The sequence below is a fragment of the Coenobita brevimanus genome, chromosome 43 (assembly GCF_032717465.1).
Source record: "Coenobita brevimanus isolate Jiangsu-jjx chromosome 43, ASM3271746v2, whole genome shotgun sequence".
Taxonomy (NCBI): domain Eukaryota; kingdom Metazoa; phylum Arthropoda; class Malacostraca; order Decapoda; family Coenobitidae; genus Coenobita; species Coenobita brevimanus.
The window spans coordinates 31,758,158-31,760,657 of NC_136996.1; positions in this window are offsets into that span (position 1 = coordinate 31,758,158).

Genomic DNA, 2,500 nt, shown 5'->3' on the forward strand with positions numbered 1-2,500 from the left:
TTTATGGAAAAAGAAGGGGAAAAAACGGAAAAAATGAAAGTAAGAAAAAATGTTGAGTTGTAAATGAAACACAGAGAAGAATAATGGAAACCTGAAGAGGAAGTAAAATGACACAGAAGGAAGAAGAGAGAAGAGAGGAAGAAGGAAGAGAGAGGAAGAAGGAAGAGAAGAGAGGGCAAGAAGGAAGAGAGAGACGAAGAAGGAGGAGAGGATAAAGAAAGAAAGAGGAGAGGAGAGAGCAAGAAGGAAGAGAGGAGAAAGGAAGAAGGAAGAGAGGAGAGAGGAAGAAGGAAGAGAGGAGAGAGGAAGGAAAGAGAGAAGTGAGCAGGAAGGGATGGAAAAGAGAAGAAGACGACGGGAATAAGAACTTCAAGAAAACAGAAAAGAAGAGACAAGCAGGAGAGACTGCAGGAGAAACAAGCGAGATAACACAAGACACACACTCTTAATCTCTCCTCAGCCCTGCTATTGTCCCCAGTGTTTTAATGAACGAAAGAATTTGCATAAGAAAAGCATCCGCATACATGATCAAGTCTGCAGATGTGGTGGTGGTGGTGGTGGTGGTGGTGGTAGTGCTGGTGGTGTAAGGAACAGAGCTTCATTAAGGAGGGCGGAAAAAGTTGCTGCGAGAGATTTCTACTGACCACCAGCGATTTTGGTTACAAGGAGACTTATAAAATCGACAATAATATTTTTCTCATCCTAAGTCGCGTTTAAAATAGAAAATAATATCGTGTAAAAACAGCCTTGACACATCAAGTACTTTCTGAATAATATTATGCTTCAATTTAGCCGTAAAAAATAGAAGTATAATATCAAAGGCCCTCCATCTTTCCAGTGTTTAAGATATTGCTGATTATTCTCCTTTAAGGGTTAGTGGAAGGATAATATTGCCCAGTAAGTACTTGATGGAGATGGAGAGTGAGAGACTGACGGGGAGAGTGTATGTGAGTGAGGTGGAGAGGGGGGAGAGGAAGGGGGAGGCCAAGGATGAGATGGAGAGATGGAGTTTAGAGGTATATGAGAGAGGGGGGTGTGGGCTGGGAGCAGGGCAGTGAAATGGCGGGGGACAGGGCGACATGGAGGCGATTTGTTTGTGGCCACCCCTTACGGGATTAAGGTGTCTGGCAATAGATAGACAGATAGAAGTACTTGATATTATGCCATACATTCACACAATATTCATCTATTTAAAACGCAATTTGGGCTACTAGTACAAAAATTATTTCGATTGATAATTTGATCGTCTTTCTAGTTCCAAACATTTTTTTTTCCTCTTGCCTCTTAAATCTAGGTAATGTATTTTTTTCCTTGCCTCTTGAATCTAGGTAATGTATTTTTTTCCTTGCCTCGATCTAGGTAATGTATTTTTTCCTTGCCTCTTAAATCTAGGTAATGTATTTTTTTCCTTGCCTCGATCTAGGTAATGTATTCTTTTCCTTGCCTCTTGGATCTAGCTAACCTCTATTATTATTATTCTTGCTCCAACCAGACGATTTTCCTCACGCCTGGATGGATTTTTCGAGCCAGAGGATTTAGTCGCAGTCTTCATTCATCCCAATCGCCACTACAAACCGTATCTTAAACTTAATTATATATTTTTTTTTATGGGAAACAAATATATAAATGATATATAAAGCGATACATATAACACACATGGGAATGCTAAGCCGTCCCATGCAAACTAAATCGCCTAGGAAGAGGAGCAAAGAACCCTAAGACACCTGTTCTGTGTTTCTATACCTCATTTATGTACATGTGAAATGGGGTGGGAAATGCCGTGGACTTTTGTAAATTTGTGTCCTCTGGGTTCAGGGGGAGTGTTTGGGAGGGGAGGTGAAGGAGGGGAGAAGGGGTGTAGGTCCAAGGGGAGGTGTTCTGGAGGGAGGAAAGGGAGGGGAGAGAGGGAGGGGAAGTGGGAGGATGAGAGAAGGAGGGAGGGAGGGGAAGTGGGAGGAGGAGAGAGAGAGGGAGGGGAAGTGGGAGGAAGAGAGAGGGAGGGAGGGGAGGTGGGAGGAGGAGAGAGAGGGAGGGGAAGTGGAAGGAGGAGAGAGAGAGGGAAAAGGGATAAGAAAGAGTGGAAGAAGGAGGGAAGGAACACTAGAAAAGAGAGAGAAATACAGAAATTTTGGGAGGAAAAAAATGAAAAGGATATTGCAATGAAAGATGGGAGAAGGGGAGAAAGCTGAAGGAAAGGGAGGCAGGGGTGGGAGAGAGGGGGAGAAGAAATAGATGAGGAGAAAAATGGGGTAAAGAGGATGAGGAAGGTAGGAATAGGGGAGAGGAGAGGAAGGAAGGCAAGAAATGGGAAAGAGAGGGGAGAGAGGAAGTGAGGAGGGTAGGAAAGGAGGGAAAGGAAAGACAAGGAAGGAAGGAACAGGAAATGAAGGAAAACTAGAGAGGAGGAAGGAAAGTTGGGAGGAAATGAAGGACGGAAGGATTGAGTAAGAGAAGGAAGGGAGGGAGGGAGGGAGAGTGGGGAGGAAAGGAGTATGGAGGG